Consider the following 23,550-nt stretch of genomic DNA (forward strand, 5'->3'; position numbering starts at 1 on the left):
AGGTGACACTGATTTGCATAAAATCTACATATGTGAATGTTTATGCAAATTTAACACTAACAATGCCTGTACAATGGAGGTAGCAGAGAGTGACTTTGCACAGTGAGGGGGGGGGGATTAATGCAACCATACTTGATTTCCCCTTTTTGAAACGATCCTTCATATTCTGTGATTTTCTTTCACCAGAACATGTGTGCAAGGAAAGCATATTATTGTTATTGTTATTGTTATTAGTTCTATGAGTTCTATGAGTTCTATGTTTTATGGAATTGTACTGTTAACAACCAAGAGATCTCTTGACATGGGACAGGATATAAATGGTCCAAAACAAACAGACAAACAAACACCATACTGTGATGAGATGATCCATGTGTCTGCTCAGTCTACTGTACCAGGTAATGGTTGATGGTGGGGCCAGCTTTGGTAATATGGCCGGTACAGTTGCTTTTTCGTGCCGCCTTGGTTTGTCACCCTGTGCAGGTGAACCGCCTGCACCACCCTAAATCTGCACCACCCTCTCCGGATGTGGTTGGACTCCAGCTCCCATCAGCCCCAGCCAGCATGGAGCCCAGCAACAACCAGAGGTCCTCCCATTCCCTACTTAAGATTCCCAGCAACTGGTATTCAGACGCATACATATACTGACACAGATGTGTGTGTGTGAGAGACTTATTTCAGAATGTGGTTCAGTTTGGCTTGTCTGCAGAAGTCAGTGGCATTTTATGCTAGAGCCAAACTTGGGTAAAGAATCTTGGACAAAGTATCCGAACCAAGCCTTGAAGGCATTTACAACTTCACATTTGAAGGGGAAAGACCTAAAGGAGCTGACAGCGTTCTCGACACCAGCAGTCCAGAAACGGGTAATGTTATGCTAGTCCAAATGATGTAACGATTTGTGCTAAAGAGAGAAAATGTCTGCCAGCCTTGGAACACTGCCATCCTGGAAATCCACTGCAATGAATCCTCTCCGGCAGAGCAGCTACGTATGGCTTGTCAGATTTTATTTTCTGCCCCCAGATGTCTTGATAGACAGACACTTTCTTGACTGGAAACTGTGGGAGCAATCCAGACCCATTAAAATCAAACGTGTTGTTTTGTCTTGGACTTTTGGGGCTGGAATGTAGCTTTCTCCTTGGATGTCACTGTTGGACTGAAATACAGGCAGAGAGCTGAAACATTTCAGATACAGTTGGTGCAAAATGATGGGGAGGGAGGCTCCTTCCCCGTTGGACCACTTGGTCAGAAAAAGAAGGATCTGGATCAGCCCTTGCCAACCTGGTGCCCTCCAGATGTTTTGGACTACTTATTTACAGTGTTTATTGAATTTACTTCATTTCCTTCCTCCCCAGGGCCAAACAGATATGCAATTTAAAAGCAAAAACATTCTAAAACAGATTGAAACATTCTGAGAACAATTACAATTAAAATCACCTGAAAGCAGTTACAGTTAGAAAGCATTCTGAAAGCAATTATAATTAAAAACATACTTCCCTCCAATGATCTTGAACAGTTTATTTCAGCCACCCAACGTCTGGGTAAAAAAAAGAATGTTTACAAATTATTCCTGAAAGTTGTTCATGATGGAGACAGACACACCTCACTAGGGAGAGCACTGCAGAACCAGGGAACCACCACTGAAAAGTCCCTGTCATGGATCACTGCCAATCAGGTAGCTCTTGGGGGTGGCACCACCAAGACTGAAGCTCCCATCAGCCCAAACATGTAGCCCAAAACATTTGAAAGACACCAGATTGGCGAAGAGTGATCTGGAGGTACATGGAGCCAACAATGGACCTCTCTTGGACACAGGGTCATCTGAAATCTTGCTTAAGGTGGCATCTGAACCCTTATGCAAGACAACTGAGGGACTTTGGGGGAAGCTGGAATAATTTTGATAAGACTTGTGAGAGTTATTGAAAGAGGCTTTGCACATCTCTGGAAATAATCAAGCAAGACAGGACAAGGCAAGTGTGCTTTAGACCTTCTGATTCAACAGTCCATCCGATGGCACAGGAAACCACTGAGATTATGTCTTCCAAAACGATGAGCCAATTGTTGTGCCACTTTTCATCAATGGAATTGTAATGATAAATTTTGTTTTTGATATTCAATGACTAGATTTTTGGTATGAAATCTGGGCCCCTGACCTTTATTTGTGTATCGCTATTAGAACTCAACATGATATTTAATGTTCAGTCTCTTTAGTCAACAAGCCTTAGGACAGTGATGGTGAACCTTTGACATGCATGTCAGACGTGACACGCAGAGCCCTCACTGCTGGCACGCGCCCCATAAGCCCATTTGCACTGTTGTTGTTGCCCCCCCCAATTTGTTCTCCCGCTCATCCTCACGCTACAGCTTGTCTCCGCTGTTAAAACCCGGATCATGGATCATTTGTTGTTGTTGCTGCTGCTGGTAGCCAGAGATTGGTTTTTAACCCTTTCTGTGCTGTTTTTTCTGGCGCTTTGGCAGACAATGATTGGGTGTAACAGCATTAATTTTTTAACCCGTTCTGTGCTGGTTTTTTTGGCGCTTTGGCAGACTATGTCGGTGCTGCGCTGTTAGTTCCAGCGAATGTATTATTTGTCATTTATTTCTGTTCTCTCCCCCCCAAAGCGCAGCAGCTTTGGGGCATCCCCCCCCCAAAAGCAAAGCAACTTTTTCACACACCCCCAAAAAAACCTCCAAAACTTTGGTCAGCAGCTCCCTCCAAAAAGCTCAACAACTCTGGGCAGTTTGTGATAAATAAGGGGTTTTTGGTTTGGTTTGGTTAAATAATTAGTTTTTGGTTCATTAAATACAGTTATATATTACAATTATACATTTTTGTTATTTAAACTATAAATATCACGAAATTGTGGTTTTTTTCTCGAAGTGACACACCACCCAAGTTATGCTCGTTTTTTGGGTGAATTTTGACACACCAAGGTCAAAAGGTTGCCCATCACTGCCTTAGGACCTGCTGTTGATGATGGACCAGATTGTGCAGCATCCTATATCAGTACAAGGTGAGGTCTCTTTAAACTGCACAGATGAATCTACCTTTTAGAAAAGCATTCTTTTCTGAGTTGTAAGCTAGTATTGATGTGCTAGGCCCTCTAAATGCCTCAGGTTGATCACTGCCTTGTCTTAATTGGTCAAAGACTTTGATGTGCTTCTACCCTGCTTTGTACATACTGTACAAGATGAGCTCCGCAAACCCTGACCCATGTAGCTGGACTGTGGTGGCCCCTCCAACTTGGACTCAGAGTCCAGTCCCAGACCAGAATAAACCAAAAATCCACCAATCCCCATTTGATCTCCCACACAACAAAGCCTTGTTTCTTCCTGTCTTAACCTTGACAGGCCACAGGGGAAATAGATGGAAATGGAAGAAAAATTGATTACAGTCTAATGAAACATAAGTTAGCTCTTTCTGCTCCGGGAGTTAACATTAAGAGCGCAAACACTGTCCTTTTGGTTTTCCTAGGTGCAACCTTGAAAGGTCAAGTGCACACGAAAATTAATATCTGCAAGACACTCAATGGGTTTTTTTTATGGGGGGGGAACCAAAGCTTTTAATTTTAGCATCAGGAGTTTTGCACACATGGTGATGTGTTGTTGAGTCAATGAGTATACTGTACGTGTGTGAAGAATATTGCTGTAAACCAGACAAGAAAGGTCTGGGAGAGGATTGGAAGCAATATCTTTCTGGGCAAAAACTGCTTTATTACTGCCATTCCCCTCCTTCGCTCTCTTGGGCCTGCATTCAGCAGAGACCAGGCCAAATTGTTAGTCATTTTCAAAGCGTTTGGCAGCCCCCTGCTTCCTGGGAGTTTTTCAGCTGACATCTTTGCTGAAGCGCTGTGCACAAGGGTCATTGCAAGCTCTGACTCTTAGGCCTAGTTTACTCGGCCTATGTTACAAGTCAAGACCAATATAAATTAAAATCCACAAGCCATACTGCGAAGGCATTCCTTGCTCTTTTGAGATGCTGGGTGTAGCCTTCCCTACAGCAGCTCTCATAATTTTATCTCCACAAAAAGTAACACATTGTATGCCTGAGCTAAAGGAGAATGAGGAAGCGGGTGAAGTCAGCTTCCTTCCTTCCTTTCCCTCCTCCCACATAATTTTTAATACTTTTTAAAGGTAAAATTTGTTGACAGTTGAGAAGCTCTGGTGAAATGATAATAATACTAGGGGCTGCTTATCACCTGCAAACAATAGTCCAATGACAGGGTTTGCACTGACTGGAAAAAATGGGAGCCAGAATGGATAGTGACAGTCGTGGAGAAAACACGGCTGAAATTGGATCCTAACTTATAAAATCCAGGCTAACCCAATAGGCCCATGCCACTATTATGATATTAATATTGTTCAAGAGTATCAAAGATGGGTTTTAAAAAATAGGATTGTGGACAGAAGAGAGAGCGAGTGTGTGTGTGTGTGTGTGTGTGCCAAGAGTGGTAGTGGAATCATTTCTTGTTTGGTTTAGAGGCATTGTAGCAATATATTGTTCCCAGCTAGGAATTTAAGATATGAGAAAATAAGAGATATGCTGTGTTTGCACAGCACATTCCCTCTTGGCTGATTTAATACAATGGTGTTCTAACAGGTATCGGAGAGGAAGAGAAAATAGTACAGGGAAGAGCAGTGCAGGTTGGTCTATTAGAGCAAATAGGGCACTGTTCCACCAACTTCAGTCCACCCTCATCCAACCCCCACCTGCCTTGCCTTCTTACTTGTGACTAGTCCACTGCCTGCCAGCTCCCTTCTTCTTAGGCTGCATTCAAACAGTTTATTCCATTTAACCAACATGGGGTATTTTATTTTATATATTGCATTTCTTGGTCACGTTTTATACAAAAAGTTCCCCAAATGCCCTGCAAGTTTAAAACAGGAAAATCAATAAATGCAACTGCAGCCTCATTTGGGGGACAGGGAGGTGATGATGTATGAGATTACAAATAAAAAATAAAAAATACCTAGCATAACTAAAAATTATAGCACTGGCCCTTAAAGCAGAGAGCAACAATGATCAGTTTCAGGCTCACTCTGATGTGTATGGTAGGTATGACAAGTGTGTGTGGTTTATGGGAAAGGAGGGTGTGGTGTGTGTGAGAGAGGGTGGGTGTCCTGTAGTCTCCCCTAATACAGGTAAACATTAAATATCTAGGGTAGGTGGCTACCCTAAGCAGCCTTGGCCCAGTATACCTGAAGGAGCGTCTCTATCCCCATCGTTCAGCCCAGACACTGAGGTCCAGCTCCGAGGGCCTTCTGGCGGTTCCCTCCCTGGGAGAATTGAGGTTACAGGGAACCAGGGGGAGGGCCTTCTCAGTAGTGGCGGCCACCCTGTGGAACAGGGCCGTCTTAAGCATATCTGGGGCCCTGGCCGCCGTGGTGCAACGATCCCTCCCCCCCCAATTTCTCAGTGTGGCTGTCTAGTGGGCGCAGTGTGGTGCGCAGCTGCCGCAGGCGCAACAGCGCAGCACCCCCTGGCAGCCTAGTGCCCTGCGCCACCCAGGCTGGCCGTAGAGCTGGCCCTGCTGTGGAACGCCCTCCCATCTGATGTCAAGGAAATAAACATCTACAGTGGTACCTCTACTTACAAATTGAATGTGTTCCAAACGCACATTCGTAAGTCAAAAAAAAATTGTAAGTCAAATCCCATAGGAATGCATTGGGAGAAAAAAAGTGTAAGTCGAAGCAACCCTATCTAAAAATTCATAAGTAGAAAAAATCCTATCTAAACTGCATCCAAGATGGCGGACGGAGCTCCATTTGTAAGTAGAAACATTCGTAAGTAGAGTTATTCGTAAGTAGAGGTACCACTGTACCTGACTTTTAGAAGACATCTGAAGGCAACCCTGTTTAGGGAAGTTTTTTTTTTATGTTTGATGCTTTATTGTGTTTTTAATATTCTGTTGGGAGCCACCCAGAGTGGCTGGGGAAACCCAGTCAGATGGCGGGTATAAATTATTATTATTATTATTATTATTATTATTATTATTATTATTATTATTACCCTAGATGCAGAAAACAACAACAGAACTTTCAAATATAACATGACTCTGTCTGCACTTGGTATATTCTAATTTGGTCCAGCTTAGCTCCAACTGCTCATTTCTCTTGAGGCCATTGTATATCCCAAAACAGGCGAGCACTGCAGCAAGATTCCAGAAAACAAAATTAATGACCACTCTCTCTCACACACATGCACTCATTTCTCCCACACAAACCATCCACACTAGCTGTGGTTGACTCACTCCTACCCACAATGTATGAACAGAACATGAGTGCAATTCTTCCATTATTAACACATGAGAGGAACTTTAAAACTTTCCTCTTCACCCAGGTGTTTGATGGGTGAACAATACTGTTCCTGGACACCTTGAAACCACTAGCTGTGAGATTATGTCCTTAATTATTTTTAAATTATGTTTTTATTTTGTGTTTAATTGTATTGTTTAAATTTTTGGGTGTTTGCCACCCTGGGCTTCTTTGGGAGGAAGAGTGGGATACCATTTTTTAATAATACAGTGGTGCCTTGCAAGATGAATTTAATTCGTTCCGCGAGTCAATTCGTTTTGCGAAAAATTCGTCTTGCAAATCGCGGTTTCCCATAGGAATGCATTGAAATTTCTTTTTTGCCCATAGGAACACATTAATTAAATTTCAGTGCATTCCTATGGGAAACTGTGATTCGCAAGACGCAATTTTCGCAAAACGAATTCGACTTGCGAGTCACCCATAGAATCGCAAGACGCATACGTCTTGCGAAAAATTCATTTTGCAGGGCATTCGTCTTGTGAGGTATCACTGTAATAGTAATAATTCTAGTGGTTTTGGGAATGCTGAGCCACTCCTGTACTCTTCATGGTAGAATTAGGGAACAGAAATTGCTGTTGTTCTCTTATCCGTTCCATATTGAAAATGGAAATCAATCCAACAAATATTACTGTTGTTTTTTTCAGTCCATGAACAATATATAACTCCTTGCGCCCCACCATCCATTTGCATTGAAATGAATGGGGTAGAATAGCACAATGACAACATAACTTGTGTAATTTATGTAATTACTGTAATCACATGCACAAGTTATGTAATTTTGCCACAGTGGAAAGTGGAAAGTAAGACGAATGGCATAATTCTTGGTGGAAGATGAACTGTAGTGGAACAGTAACAGTGCTGCAAGGGATGAATGCATGGTGGAACAGAAAACCAAGGCATATTTTTGCCCCCTTTTAGAAGTAGAAATAGCCAACAAGCCTAGATGAGAAGCCGCTAACATCTCTGCCGCTGTTTCAGGATCCACCTTGCAGCCTTGACGACAGGCCTTCATTTTGTCAGAGACCTTGAGGTTTGACTTAAGGAGAAGTATGAGCTCAGCTCTTTCATCCAAGGGATGCCCTCCCGAAAAACATACACACTCACTTCATTCTCAAGATGTGATAAAGTAATCTACAGCCAGGGCCGGCTTCCAAGTCGAGGCCTAAAGGGATTTGATTCAGTGTCAAAACCTTTGCCTTGCAAGGTCACTCTTTCTTCTGGCTTGCCTGAGAACAAAAGCAGGAGTGTTTGCATTGTTGTTGTTGTTGTTGTTGTTGCTGCTGCTGCTGCTGCTGCTGTTGTTCTCCTCCCTCTCTCCTTTTCTCCCCCCCCCCGGTCTTTGCAATAAAAGGCAAGGCCTTTTATTTCAGTCTCCTGAAATATTTTTTCACTAGACAGAGAAGCCTCTGAAGTAAGCCACGCCTATGCAAGGAAAGGGGGAAATAAAAGGGGAGAAAAGGGGAGAAGGAAGTGAGGGTGGGGGGGAGACCCGCTGAGGCTCTCTCCAGAAAGTTGCCTGATTGAAATCAGCCCTATGTCTGGGGCTGTCATATCTCGGAAAAGACATAAAACACGCAGAAACATCAATAAGCAACAAGACTCTGACAGCTCGGAGACATTCCAGATGACAAGAAGAGAAAGGGGGTAAGGTTAAGGCTCTAGGGGAATATTTAAAATGCCTAACAGCCCGTTGAAGTGTTGGCAGGCATCAGGGAGACCCAGAAAAGACAAGATAAAGTCTATCAGGTTATCACCTGGTTCAAGACAGATCCCTCACAGCACGACCATGAGAATGAGACAATGGACATAACGGCCTTCCCACACACACCACACACCACATTCACCTCCTTTTCCCCATCACACACACAACACACAGTATTTCTTTCAAAATGTAGCTAAGAAACAGGTTTGCATTTTACACTAAGGTTACCCAGACAACGTTTTACATGGTAGTGTTTTTTTCTTGTTATAAAAAAAAAAAATAAAGCGGGAGAAAGAAAAGGGAGGGGGGGACGGACAAACAAAATGTAAGACAGAAGGAGCCGGAAAAAGGGGAGGGAGAATTCTGTGAGAATTCTGCTTCCAGCTAACATGTACAGAAATCAAAAAGGATTAACAAGGTTTTTTTCCCCTTCATTTAATTTCCTGTACACCAGCAGCTTTTGTTAAAAGATCAGAGATATTGCTATTTATTGAATTTTTAATATGATCTTTATTAAAAGGCGGCTCACATGTTTGGGTGTCTTCCCCCTCCCTCCCCCCTCTTTTTCTTTTCTTTTCTTTTTTAAAAAACATGCATAGATATAACAATCAAAGCTGAGGAATGAACTATGCCTGTTTGATTTCATTCCCTTTATATTGTTATGGTGATTTGGATACTTATTTAATTCTTTTTTTTAAAAAAAATGCAAAAATAAAAGCAGCCTACAGATAAACGATCTTGAGATCAAGCCGCCTTTATTTTGTTGAGTAAACAATGGCCGTTGAGCTTAACCTTGAAATACGGCAGTACAACTGGGGATCGACCGGGCCAAAGAAAACCCGCCCGCCACAGAATATCACCTGCTGGGTGCTAATGAAAACCCACCCAGGCAGGCTACAAAAAACAGGAGACTTATTATGCCCATGCTGGGCAGCCAGTCTGTGTCTGGTGGGTTGTGGGTTGTGTAGCTGGTGTGGTGGTGCAAGAGGGATGGTCATAGCTCAGTTGGCTGAGCATCTGCTTTGCATGCAGAAAGTCCTGGGTTCAAAATCCACAGCAGGGTTCAATCCTGGCACTCCAGAGAATATCCCCCAGCCTGAAACCACAGAGAGCCACTGCTAGTCGGCGTAGAGAACAAAAAGGTCAGCCAATGTTCTGACATAGCGTACACACAGTTTTCCTATGTTCCGATGTGTTGCCCAGGACTGCTTAAAGGGACCAGCTCACTACTCGCCCTCCAGTACACTGGCAGCTCGTGCCTAATGGGACTGGTAGGGTGAAAGGCGGGGAGGCCAGCAGTAGGGGGAGCCAGAGACAATGACAGGCAAAGCCAACTAATTTTGTCCTTCTCCTCCCTGCTGAGTTCTATACTGAGACTGATGAAGGGGAACCTGACAACTAGGGCCAGCCCCTAGACTGGTAATAAGTAATAAGTCAGGCCAATAATGGTACCTGGGGCAGACAGAGGTTGGTGGGGCAGTGCCCCATTTGCCCTAATGGGCATTTGCCTCCACTGGTTTGAGGTCCAGCTTTCAGGTGTCAAGGGGCTATGGAAACAGGAAGTGCAGGCCCATAAGGACAAAAAGGCAACAACCCACCAAAAGTACCTGTCAGAAGCCCCCCCCCCCAGTTACTCTCTTAACCCTAGAGCTTCGACCCACTCTCCTCCCCGTTATAATCAATCATTCTGAGCCTGTCTTCTTACAGAGTCTGCATTGCAAGAGTCTTGCTTTGCAACCCAGTTTTTTCAAGCAATTTCCCATAAGGAAATAATGTTCATTGTTTCTTGACTACCGGGAAGGGAAAGCTTGAAATGTGTACCTGGTAGCCATAATCTCCTGGACCTGAGAGCACGTTCACAGCAAGCCATGCTCTGCCGGTAAGGACACCCCAAGTGCCAGACTGCCAAACCATCTTACTCACAAAGAAGGATCACTTGGGAATGGATTCAGTCCTTGACTAAACAAAGGACAGTGATTGACTTGCCCAGTAGGGGTAGGAAACTGTAGATATTTCTTTTGTTCCTCGAAATGGGTGACTGGTGATGGGCTAAAGGAGGAATCCAGGATGCTCGGATTACTACCACCAACCCTCCCCTTTCGTGATGTAACCATGATGTAAATAATGATGTAGTTTAGGGGTGTATACCATGGGGATTAGGAGCTAATAAAAGTCGGGGTTCTCTTTTGTTTGGGGCTTCCATCTTGTTTCACCTGGTAGCAGGTGGGAGTCCTGTCGCTATAGTCTTTTGCCAAAGAGCTCATGAATATTATTATTATTATTATTATTATTATTATTATTATTATTATTATTATTATTAATTTATAGCTCACCCATCTGGCTGTGTTTCCCCAACCACTCTAGCCCGCTTCCAGCACATATAAAAGCATAATAAAACATCAAACATTAAAAACTTCCTGATACAGGGCTGCCTTCAGGTGTCTTCTATACATCGTGGGAGGAAACCCTTTTTTAAAAATCGGGATGTCAAAAGGTTTAACTCATTTTTGTTCCCATATAACAACAGCCCTGTGAGGTAGGCCAGGTTAAGAAATCATAACTGGCTAAGAAACGCTCAGTGAGCTTGAACAATATAACCATGAGGGTACCACTGAGCCTGGCTGGGGGTATGGCCTAATTTATTTATTTCAAAAAATTTATACAATGCTTGATCGTAAACAAAACCTCAAAGGGGTTATTAAAAGAATTAAAGAAAAATATCTTTAAAAAAAGCTTTTTGAAACATTAAAAAAAATTTAAACCAACAATTGACTGAAAGGACATGTCACTGGATAGGCTTGTCTAAATATTTTCAGCAGGTGTTCAAAAGAGTACAGTGAAGGTTCACTGCCTGGTGTCAATAGGCAGGGAGTTCCAAAGAGTAGGTACGGTCAGATTAAAAGATTGATTTCTTACAAATGCAGAACAAGTATTACGTATGTGGCACCTGTAGCAGTGCCTGTTCCACAAATCAAAGCGGTCTAGTGGGCCTATATGGGGTAAGGCGATTCCGCAGGTAAAATTATCCCGAGCCATTAAGGGCTTAATATACAAATAGTAACACTTTGCACTTGGCATGGTAACAAATCAACAACCAGTGGAGGTTTCTGAGCACAGGTGCTATATGTTGATAAGGTCTCACTCCCGCCAGCAATCGTGCTGCAGCATTCCGCACACCACAGCTTCCGGATCAAGTGCAAGAAGTGAAGCCCCATGTAGATGCAGGTGCAGGGGGTGGGGAAAGGTTCCCACAGGGGTAAGGAAAAATAGGCACGGAATGCATTATCATCCTCCTGTCTGCCAATTTCCCCTATATGTGCTTGAAGAAGGTTGTTTTGAAATGTTTTCTTCCCAACTCAGGCTCAGAAAATTGGAAGCAAGCCTGCCTGCGGTGGGGGGCAGCCTTGTGGGGAGGGCATCTGCCAAAGGAAAATCAGTGGGCTTGGGATGGATTAAATATCCCTCTTCCCCACCTGCCGATTCCCTCTCGCAAGTGCACTTCTCTGCCTACATTCATGTTATTTTGCTCAGATGTGGGTGGAACACTTGCAACTATATGATTTTGCAGCAGCCTTTGAATTCCCACAGCAATTTTTGTCTGTGGGAAAGCATTTCATTTGATCAGAGTCACGGTGCTAGAGCTTTTTTATTCCATCTCTCCCCCCCCCTCTTTTTTTCTTCTTCCCCAGGCTCTTGAGTTTTCCTTTGATGCCACTAAAATTAAAACTGGAGCGGCAGATAGTACCCACGCTGTTCATTGCAGAGTCAGAGAGGTTAGAATGTGTTTGCTGCTGTTCGACTTTGACTCATCTGTTCCTGCGCTTCCTGCCGCTCTTCACGGGGGTGGCGCAGAGATATTAATATCACAGGCATCCAAACACCATCCGAGGCTGGTATAAGAAACTGACTTTCTCAATCTCGCAAAGGCAGGTCTTGATTTAAGGCAGGTCTCTAGCTAACTGCGTTAGGAAATCCCATAAAAAGTTGATGAAATGGGAAGAAAAATGGGAAAGCAAAGCAAAAAAGATTTTAGTTGCTGATTCACACATATAGAAAGGAGTCCTGCTCGTTTTGGAAGACCCACCTTCAGAATTATTTAGGTTTATTTAGCACTATAGTACCACTTTAAACAGTCATGGTTTCTGGGAACTGTAGTTTGTTTAGAATCATAGAGTTGGGCGGGACCATGAAGGTCATCTAGTCCAACCCCCTGCAATGCAGGAATCTCAACAAAAGCATCCATGACAGATGGCCATCCAACTTCTGCTTAAAAACCTCCAATGAAGGAGAGTTCACCACTTTCTGAGGAAGTCTATTCCACTGACAAACAGATCCTACTTTCAAAAAGTTCTTCCTGATGTCTTGTTATAATCTCCTTTATTGTAACTTGAACTGGGTCTTAGCCTCCATAGCAGGAAAAAACAAACTTGTTCCATCTTCCATATGACAACCCTTTAGTGGCTATCATATTTCCTCTCAATCTCTTCTTTTACAGGATTCTCTGAAATGTTCTTCATAAGGCTTATTTTCCAGAACCTTTATTATCTTGGTTGCCCTCCTCCGCACATGTTCCAGCTTGTCAATGTCCTCCTTAAAATGTGGTACCCAGAACTGGACACAGCATTCCAGGTGTTGTCTGACCAAGGCAAAATAGGGTGGTACTATTACTTCTCTTGATCTGGACACTATACGTTTGTTGATGCAACCAAGAAGCACATTAGTTTTTTTGCTGCTGTATCACACTGTTGACTCATGCTAAGCTTGTGGTCTACTAAGACCGCTGGGTCCTTTTCACATGTGCTACTGGTAAGCCAGGTATACCCCTATCTTATATTTGTGCAGCTGGTTCTTCCTGCCTATGTACAGAACCTTACATTTGTCCCTATCAAAATTCATTTTGTTAATTTTGGCCCAGTTCTCCAATCTGCTAAGGTTATATTAAATCCAGATTCCATCTTCTGCAGCATTAGCTACCCCTCCCAGCCTGGTGTCATTTGCAATATTGATGAGCATCCCTTCAATTCCTTCATCCATGTTGTTCAGAAAGAACAACAGCAAGCCCAGGCAGAACTCTGTGGCTCCCCACTTGTCACTTTTTTCCCGGAACAATGAGGAACCATTAGTGAGTACTCTTTGGGTTTGTTCATTTGTCAACCAGCTTCTTCACACACCACATAGTTAAACTACGGAATTCATAGTCACAGGAGGAAGTGATGGAAATGGTAATCAACTTGCATGGCTTTAAAAGAAGATTAGACACATTCGTGGAGGGTAAGGTCATCAATGGCTACTAGAGACAATGACTATGCTATGCCTCCATGGCCAGAGATGGTATGCTTCTGAATACTGGTTGGGCTGGAAAATTCAGAATGGGAGTGCTCTTATGCTCAGATCCTGGCTGCGTACTTCTCTTAGGCATCTGGTTTGCTACTATGAGAGCAGAATGTTGGACTACATGGACCATTGGCCTGATCCGGCAGGTTCTGCTGATGTTGTTATGAAATCACTGCCCTTTAACTGGCCACTTGCAGTTAATGGTTGGGCCAGTAGTTAATAATTTCTTAGCCCAGACTGTAAAAATCTGCCAGTTGCTCCAGTCCAGGGCACTGCTAAGACAACATATGCTCTGCTTCAGCTGCAGGATCGCTAACCATGGTCCTGAAACTCACAGCTAGGTTCTCATCCTTCTTTGCCTTGCCTTCCTGTCTACCAGGAATCCTGGGACTACTGACATCTCAATCTTCCTTGAGCCATTGCCTATTTACAGATCAGTGCAGTCTATGAAATCTGTGAAGTCTCATCAGCTACATTACCAAGTACTGCAAAACATATCGCTGTGAGCTGGGGGGAATGATTAAGCCACATTTCTACATTTCTCACATTTGCTGGAAGGCAATAGTCTTACTTTTTCGGTGGCAATCGTTCAAGCAATACTTCTTAAATATGCCCATCCCCATCCCCGTTATCAGTCAGCAACGTATTTTGTGCAATGGCCTTAAGGAGAACTGGTAAAAAATCTCCTTAACCGAAAAGAGCTAATGTAGCAAAAAAAGAAAAAGAAAAAGTTAAGGAAGCCATGATGAAAACTCACACACAAAATATTTAGTATAGCTCAACAAAATATGAGAGCCAACCATAACTACCTAGCAATGGTCCACGTAGAACAAATACAAAGAATAAGCCAAGTAAACTAATGGGGGAATATATACATAATAACAAGTTCATAGGAATTTCTATAAAACCCAAATTTTGACCTGCTAGATCTTCCTCAGACAACAATGTATATCAGAATTCTCTCTGATTATTATTGCTTTTTATATTCATTGGTTGCTTTTCTCACAGAGTGATCCAAAAGAACTTACATTAAAATAAATTAAGAACAGCCCAGTAAAACCCCAAAAACACAACTATACAGATAAAAGGCGTGATGTAAAGATCCCACCCCAATTAAAAAAAAAGCCCACCATGCTCTTAAAGACCAAAATCCTGAGTAAGAAGTATTTGCCTAGCATGTAGCAGTAGATCAAGATGATGCTACGAATGCCTCCCTGGGGAGAGCATTCCGCAAGCAGGGGGTCACCACTGAAAAGGCCCAATCTCATGTTGTGAATCTCTGAACACTTCCCTACCACAGCCTCGACTACTGCCCTGCGCCACACAACATTTGGAAACATCCTATTAGCAGGGCTGCAGTTAGGTACGTTTAGAACCTGGACTAGACATAGCCTTCCAGATGTTGCTGGACTACAACTCCCATAATCCCTGATCTTCAGTCATGCTGACTGAGGCTGATTGGAGTTATAGTGCAGCACCACCTGGGGGGACACAATTTAGCCACCACTGTGTGCAACATCTGAGTGGTACAGTCGCTGGTGCTCCCCTCTCACCGCATGGTAACATTATATAAGATCACACAAGGTACGAGCCCCACGTTGGGTGAAAGATTCCTGCATTGCAGGGGGTTGGACTAGATCAGGCATCCCCAAACTGCAGCCCTCCAGATGTTTTGGCCTACAACTCCCATAATCCCTAGCCAACAGGACCAGTGGTTAGGAATGATGGGAACTGTAGTCCAAAACATCTGGAGGGCCGAAGTTTGGGGATCCCTGGACTAGATGATCCTCGTGGTCCCTCCCTACTTTACAATTCTGTGATTCTAAGGGCACAGCTTTATTTACTCATTTGTTTCTTTCCCTCCCACTTGTCTCCATAGCCCACCCTTCACCAGTTGGTCCCCAGATGAGTTACAAAAACATCACAATTAAAACAAACACAGAGTCTAATTAAGTAAAATAATAATAAAACCGCAAAACTGAACCTATAACAAAGTTAACAAAACACAGATACACAGTCAAGAGCAGCAATGCAGAAGGAGGGAAGAGAACTGCATCAGACCAGATGCTTACAAGGATGCTGCAAGATGCAGGGGAGGCCATTCCACAACTGGGGGGGGGGTGTGCCTCAAAGAATGCCCTTTCATACAACACCACCCCTTGGACCACACCACAGTGGGCATTGGCACTGCCAATAATTCCTCCTTTGTTGATCATAGCACCTGGGTAGATTGCTATGAGTGGGCACTCCACTTCAGATATTTGGGACCCAAGTTGTTTAGAGATTTATTTGTCAGTGTTAGCTGATTAAATTAGACTCTGTTGTGGACTGGCAACCAGGTAGATTTGGGAGTACTCTTTGCTTGAAACCCTGGAGAGCCTCTACCAGTTAGTAAACACAATACTGAGCTCAATGATCAATGGTCCAACATGGCATGGCAGTTTCCTGTGTTCCTAAATCGGTCTGTACTGGCATTATGTTGAGTTGTGTAGCAGGGGGGGTTCCTTAGGTTATCTTACCCGTGCATTAATCAGTTGTGAAATGTGAACTCTCTTTTATTCTGTATTTATACTTCTCTTTCGAGGTAAGGGGGGTGGAATCTATGAACTACCTAACTCTTTGATAGGGAAGCAGATCAAGCAAATGGCAGGATACCAAGGCACCATTTCTTACTGCTACCGCACCTCATTTTACGAGACTTATCAAGGTTTCACAGCTGGAATTGGCTTGTGATATCAGTTATAGTTCTCAATGTGGGGTAAAATTTGGATAAAAAGAAATTAACAGTGTTGTGCTATCATTAAAGGGAACATTTGAATAAGGAAATTAATAAGCAGCTGTTTGGACTGAGTCTCTTTGATCTAAGTTACCGTGTTGGAAGCAAATGTTCACTTTTCCATTTTCCTTTGGATTTATAGGTGTCAAAACTATGGCGCATAGAATATCATGGTAAGACCACATTTTAAGAACATAAAAGCCCTGCTGGATCAGACTACTGGCCTACCTGGGCAGCATCCTTTTCTCATGGTGGCCAAGCACAAGGGCCAGGCCCGTCCTAGCCATAGAGACTAGTGGCGCGAAGAACAACAGCGCCGGGCGCTGGAGGGCGCTGGAAGGGCGCTGGAAGGGCGCCAAGTGAGCGCAGGGTTCCGGCGATCTGGCCAGGACTGTGCTCCTTCTCTGAGGACTCCACGCTGCGCCTCCTTCTCATTTCCCCAGCGCTGGGTTCCGCTCAGTCGAGCTTCGCCACCAGCGCGCGCACAGCACCCAAGCAGCTCTTGCTGGTCCCGCGGTGCGCACGCTGGTGGCGAAGCTTGACTGAGCGGAACCCAGCACTGGGGAACGAGAAGGAGGCGCAGCACGGAGTCCTCAGAGGTGGCCTCCCGCTGCTGCCGCGGTCCGCTTGGCACTCCCGGGCCCTTGGAGAGGCTCTGGGGGGGGGCTCTGGAGGGACCTAGTGCCAGGGCCCTGGGTGGGCTTAAGACGGCCCTGACAAGGGTCAAGCACAAGAACACTCTTCCCCCCTGTGGCTTCCAGCAACTGGTATTCAGAAGTATTATGGTCTCTGCACTATGGAGGCAGAGCAGAGCCATTATGACTAGTAGCCCTCTCCAGCATAAATTTGCCTAATCCTCTTTTAAACCCATCCGAGTTGGTGGCCATCACTGGGGGAGTGAGTTCCAAAGTTTAACTATGCACTGTGTGAAGAAGTCCGTCCTTTTGTCTGCCTGAGTCTTCCAGTGCTTCGCTTCATTAGATGTCCATGAGTTCTAGTGTTATGAGGGAGAAAAACTTTTCTCTATCCACTTTTTTCTTTTTCTTTTTAAACAAAACTTTATTGATTTTTTTTACAGATTACAGAAATAAAACATAGATATAAATAAAATGACATTTGTGATTATTTAAATACACTTAAATCCCCGGTATATATATTTTCCCTTATCCCTCCCACATATCCCCTCCCCTTCTACTTCTCAGCCACTACTATGTAACAATTGTAGGTTACCATATTTAACTGCATACCTCCTTTCAAGGTTTGTTTCTCTTTTTTCTCTTTTGTTTAATTATTTGAGCCTTTAAATATCTGCCAGAAGATCGGCTTTTTCTACATGTTATTTAATGTAATTCACAAATAATTTCCCATTTTCCCCCCTTCCCTTCCTCCCCTATTCCTTTAATTTCATCATGCTTAATCACCAAATTGTAATATGTAATCATTTTTAGCTGCCAATCTTCTTTATTTGGTATTTTTTGGGTTTTCCCATTTTTTGCTACGAGGAGTCTGGCTGCTACTGTTGCGTAGTTTACTATACATCTGTCTTTGGCGTGGATGCCGCTTTCTATCCACTTTCTCCATGCCATGCACAATTTTATAAACTTCTATCATGTCATATATATATCAAATATATACATCAAATAAGGAGGGATTTAGAAAAGGAGGAGGCAAGGGAAATGGGAAATAGAATGGCAAGGAAAGCAAGACAGTTAGAAAAGGTAGTGGGGATGAAAGCAAAAGGAAAGAGCTGAAGGGAGGAGCTTGGAGAAGAAGGGGGGGAAACAGGAGAGGAAACAGAGCAGGCATCCCCAAACTGCGGCCTACCAGATGTTTTGGCCTACAACTCCCATGATCCCTAGCTAACAGGACCAGTGGTTGGGGTAGATGGGAATTGTAGTCCAAAATATCTGGAGGGCCAAAGTTTGGGGATGCCCGATAGAGGGAGGGGTGAGGAAAGGAATTCACAGGGGTGGAGAAAGCTGGAAATTACATATTGATTCAAAATAGCAACCAGCCACTTTTGAAGCTAAAGGTATCAGACATTAAGGGACCAGGCTGAAAGACTCCCCCATCTCCTCCGTAAGCTACTCTTGGCAGCCACCCCAAAAAAGCTACCCAGCAGTGTCCACAACTGCCCCTCACTTTGCACCCTTTTTGCCATTTGAACACTGAGCCTAGCCCAGAGGCGGAAGCCAAGCTGTCAGCTGGTTTTGCACCTCACGAGAGGTAGTAACTCTTATTACACAGGAGCACAGAGTCTCCTTATCACATTTCCTAGTTCAGGTCTCACAGTCACACCAGTGCAGGATTTGCACACTTTTCCTCTTCCCCCCCTCCCCCATTCGAAAAGAAGCAGCGTTCACCTCAGGCTAGTGTCTGCCAGCTGACTGAAATCCATGTGACAGCCAGATGCAGCTCAGGACCTGGCTGTGCTCTGGAAGTGGCAGATCCTGCCCTCCCCAAGCAGTGAGTGTCTCACTAGCTTGTCTGCCTTCTGGGTGCTTTTCTTGAATGTCAGGTTGTAAACCTGCCCTGCTCTCAGGGGATGGGGGAGGAGGGAGCACCTTCCGTCACCTTTTACCGCTAGCAGAAACATATGATGGGGTAGGGTTGAGATTGCTGTAAAGGCTGAAGCTGGTGCCATGAATCTGAGACTTGCAGACCTCAAACCGCTTGCTTGAGCTGTAGCGACTTGGCAGAAATTACATTCGGTTCTCGTTTAAAGGTGAATCAAATCTATACTTTTGAAAACAATATGAGAACTGAAACATGCCTCCCCTTTTGAAATCTGCATTTATCCAAATTTTACGATGGCGTTCCCCAACCAAAATGCAGATATAAAAATAAAAATGAATGTATTAATGAAAATAGCATACCAAAACACAATTTGCCTCAAGTAAGCATGCACAGAGCTGGACCAGAGGCAATGAGACAGTGATGTAGGACAGATGTGGGGAACCTCATACCCTAAGGTCTGAAAAGTCCCATCCCAGCCTCACTATGATGTTTGGGACTCTTCCCAAGTCATACTCTCTATTTTCATGCTACAACCCTCAATAGCCCTGCTTTGCACCTCCCTGAAGTGCTTTTCCCTGGCTGGCTTGTTCCTTTGAACTGCCTTTTACTTGTCTGGATGGAGAACAGAGGGGTGTGTATGTGCAGATACAGTGGTACCTCGGTTTATGAACACAATTGGTTCCGGAAGTCTGTTCATAAACTGAAGCATTCATAAACTGAAGCGAACTTTCCCATTGAAAGTAATGGAAAGTGGATTAATCCATTCCAGACGGGTCCGCGGAGTACTCAACCTGAAGCGTACTTAACCCAAAGCATGGGTGTAATTGGTTCTGGAAGTCTGTTCATAAACTGAAGCGTTCATAAACTGAAGCGAACTTTCCCATTGAAAGTAATGGAAAGTGAATTAATCCGTTCCAGATGGGTCCGCTGCGTTCGTAAACCGAAAATTCGTAAACCGATATGTTCATAAACCAAGGTTCCACTGTAGTAACTTCTGACATTTGCAGTGCAGAGCTCAGAACCATACCTGTTGCTCCAACCACTTTTGCCTCTGGCCCTTCCAGGGGCAAACTCTCAGCGACACCCTATGTGAGCCCAGAATTTGGTGCCCCCCCACCTCTTGCCTTCCATTCCATGTGTGCACAACATCATAGTTGTGGCACCCCCTAGGCCCAGTTTGGGAAAACCTTCATGCTGCTCTAAATCCAGCTCTGGCCCTTTCCTTCACTGGCCTGCAGCCCCATAGAAGGTTGCCCATGAAGGAATGTGGTAGTTTATTAATGCTTGGGCCATGGGCCATTCACATGTAAGACAAATAGATGCAGTACAAGAAGCAACAGTACAAAATACTGCATAAAATCACATTGCTGCCTAGAATCGTACATAAAACCTGCACCTTAAAAATACTATATAAATCACATGAAGGAATGTGGCACACGGATCTGCTGGTCACAATCTTCCCCACTAGGGTGAGATGTAGTCCTTAAATAACTGACAATTGTAGCAGCTTTAGATGCTGTCTTCTGCCTATTCTCCTTTGATCTGTCCTTTGGTATGCATTATAGTTTGTTGTCTAATAAATCTGAACTATTAATTTAGTAGATCTGTGTTCTCTTTCGCCCTCTTTTTTGGTTATGCATTTTTTCACTTTTGGCAGTTTGTCAGTCCCCCTCTTACCCGGTCCTTTTGACTCTGAGAGCGATTTTTTTTAATGCTTTTTTATTATTATTACAACCTTTTCCTCCAAGGAGCTCAAGTGGCATGCATGATTCTCCCTCTCCCCATTTGACCCTCACAACAACCCAGCGAGCTAAGTTAAGATGAGAGACAGTGACTGGCCCTTGGCCACCCAATGAGCTGCATGGCTAAGAGTGGACCTCAGTCTACCAGGTCTTAAGCCAACACTCTAAGTACTATATCACACTGGTTCCCTCTCCAGAATATCACTCAAAAGTCCTTTTCAGTGCTGTTCCTACAGGGCTCATTTTAGCTGGAAAGGCTAGAGGACCGGACCTAGGAGCTTGAGAATGCAAGACATGTTCTTTACCACTGAGTTAAGAACCAGCATCCTATGAGGCTGATAATAAGTATATATTACTTTCTCCCCTTTTAAACAACAACAGCAGAAGACACGCTGCATATTTCCCCCTCCTTCAAATACAGTGCTGCAGGCTTCAACAGTATATCTGCCAAAAAGGTGTGTGTGTGTGTGTGTGTGTGTGTGTGTGTTGGGGGGGAGCTTCCTTGAACCTTGACTTCCTGTCGTCCTACAGATAATGAGACAACTACTTAAACCACGTTTTAAAAGTGCTGAGTAGCTGAAGCCAGTGCCTAATGATGTTACTCAGCTTGTTGGGGTGTGATTGACACTAAAAGTAATAAATTAGAACAGAAAATGATTTTACAAGATCCCCAGGATGACAGACAGGCTAACCGAAATATCCTCAATTACAGTTGTCACCGGGTTTTATATCTGTTCGCGCTGAACTAGCCAAGGAAACGGTACAATTTCATGGGCCAGCGCCAGGTCCAGCAGTTGTGGGAAATTTCCACAGGCTTGGAAAGCAAATGGGCTATGAATTCACATGAAACAAAGAAAGGTTCTGAGTTTGGATGGCGTTGTTTTCAAGGGAATTTGTTCACACGTTTCTGCATTAAATTTTCAGCCGACTGGTGTGTATTAGGGATGAAAGAATCTGCCAGTTTTGGTCCTGCAGTTGTCCCATTTTTCAAATCTTAAATTCAGTTCTCCACATTAATTTGTGATTTTTGAAATATATATAAAAAAACCCACTCATTTGGGTGCATTTTTTTCCCCTGACACGTTTTCGTATGACATGTTTTGACAAGGGGAGCAAAGCATCTGGATAATACGTCACCAAAAAATGGAAATTACATATATATTTTTTCTGTTAATTTATTTTAGGTTTCCACAACCATTCATGGTGATTTTTAGTTCTCTGTCATTCTTCAAGATATCTTAAAGCTATGTTATTGTTTTTATAATAATAATAATAATAATAATAATAATAATAATAATAATAATAATAATAATAAGCACCCTGGTCATTTGGAGCTTCAAAAATAAATAAATACTATAGATAATTTATAAATCCACCTTGCCCTTATATTTTTCTGGAGAGAGGGAGAGAGAGCAAAAGGAGAATTGCATCTTAAACTCTATTTACAAATTTACCTTGGCAGACCCTCCTGCCGCCAATAGGAAACAGTGTTGCATATTTAATTTGCTCTTTTGTTATGATGGGGCTTAGGTTAGTTAATTTCAATTTTCGATTTCAAAAGCTATCAAATATGGCTTGGATGAGAAATCAATTTTTCTCAGCTGCTTCTGTTTTTATTCTCTCTCTTCCCCCCCCCCTTCCTAAAGTCACAGGGAGGTGCCGGATTGGCCGCGGCAGAGCCATGTGACGGTGTGAGAGATTAGTTCACCGGACCCCGTGTTTCAGCCACCTCAATTACTGCCTGCCTCTTGTAATTTAGCCTTATAACACCTAATTTCGAGATGGAACTCATATTTAATTCATGAAAGCTTCCACAAGAGTAATTGTGAAATAAATTGCCATAGAAAAATATGCATTTGTGACTCATTTTAATTTCGCATGCTAGTGCTGTGTTATTGGTTCTACTTGTTTAACACTTCAGCACAAACATATTCTCTCTCTCTCTATCTCTCCAGTGTGCTAGTAGGGGACCGGTCTCTCCACCCCCCCACCCCGCCCCCACCTCCAAATTATTATTTCCTCATAACCACTATCTCCCCTGCAGAAACACCCAGGCCGGTAACATTTAACTAGGGGTGCAAAAATCTCAGGAACTTATAATCTCCTAATTATTGAGTGTGCGCTTCTGTGATCGACTTGCAACTTCCAGAGTAGCAGATAAAACGCTGGTAAATGCCAGTTAAATGACACGGATCATTTGGAGGGCCAAGGAAATAACTACAGTTTAATTTCCGTAATGTTTTAAACAAAGCCATTCGTTTCATATCTCTATATTGACGGGCCATGATAACATTGGTGTGTGTGTGTGTGTGTGTGTGTGTGTGTGTGTGTATATTCATTCAATTCTCTCATCACAATAAATGTTTTACACACACATATACGAGCACCATTTTGTCCCCTTTTTTCCCTTTTCCCTGTTGCCATGGCAACAAGGTGGGTGAGGCGCCCAACTGCCAACTCAGCTGTCATCCCTTCACCCTAAAAGCCTCATAATTGCTTTTATTTGCATACGACAATTAGGCAGGATGGCTCACAGCAAGAGAACCAACCTCACTCTCCCTCCCAATGCACACGACGCCAGCCTGTAATTTATAAAAGATACACACCATGTGGTAGAGCTCTAAAGTGGAGTGATGAGCCCTTTCATGTGATTATAAGCCATTAACAAAGGAAAACATCCCCCTTTCAGGCTATATATATATATATATATATATATATATATATATATATATAATGCCTATCGGGTGTGAACCTGCAAAAAAAGAGAGAGAGAGAAAGAGGGGGAGAAAAATACCCCTCAAAGTTTGGCCTCCTACGTGAAGACCCTTCACATTCATTATCACATTGAACTCAGAGTGAGAGAGAGAGAAAGAGAGAGGGGAGAGAGAGAGTTCCCCCTATAAAAAGAGTTACATTGGCGCACTTTAGGAATAAAAGAGTGCAATGCGCAACAATGGCAGGTCAAAACGGGATCCAAATTTTCAATTTCGCATTACATCACAATCTCCATGTGCCAAATTAATGACAGCAGCTACTGGGGTTGGGGGTGGGTGGGAATGAAATCCTCCGCCATCCCACACACTCAATATGAACCGTTCCAGAAACAATAATAGCCTGGACAAATATCTTAGCCAGGGTAATTTCATGTTTATGATCAATACGTGTTCAGG

Source organism: Zootoca vivipara, chromosome 13 (assembly GCF_965207765.1).
Source record: "Zootoca vivipara chromosome 13, rZooViv2.hap1.1, whole genome shotgun sequence".
Classification (NCBI taxonomy): domain Eukaryota; kingdom Metazoa; phylum Chordata; class Lepidosauria; order Squamata; family Lacertidae; genus Zootoca; species Zootoca vivipara.